The following is a 471-nucleotide window of genomic DNA, read 5'->3' as shown; positions in this document are numbered from 1 at the left end:
TTATTGTATTTCATTACTTTGCGGTCTTCTCAGATTCAAGACATAGAGGCATTTGTTCCTAATTAATTGCAATATTTATCTCTTATAATGTACCTTACATATAACTGAAACACATAGTACACATTCCTAAAAATCTGAGAAGTGATGAATCCTGAGAAAAAATTAAGTACCTTGTAGATGCAGTTGATCAATATACCCAGATTAATGAATTACTAAACAAATTATTAGATATACCAAGAAAGATGAAGTTTTTTGCCGAACACATATTTCCAGTAGCTTAAACAGTTTTAGTGATAAGAAGGAAGATATGTGATATAAACAATATTTAAAACAAAAGCAATCTCTTCCTCATCATCCATGCACAGATGAATATATCTTCTCCATGTTTATCGTTAGATATTTTTTAAAGGTATCACTATTTATCTGTATGTCGTATTTCAAAAATCAGATCCATTCTTCATATCTTATAAA

This window comes from Schistocerca nitens, chromosome 9 (genome assembly GCF_023898315.1).
Source record: "Schistocerca nitens isolate TAMUIC-IGC-003100 chromosome 9, iqSchNite1.1, whole genome shotgun sequence".
NCBI lineage: Eukaryota > Metazoa > Arthropoda > Insecta > Orthoptera > Acrididae > Schistocerca > Schistocerca nitens.
The sequence above is the reverse complement of the archived record's forward strand: the minus strand, read 5'-3'. Positions refer to the sequence as shown.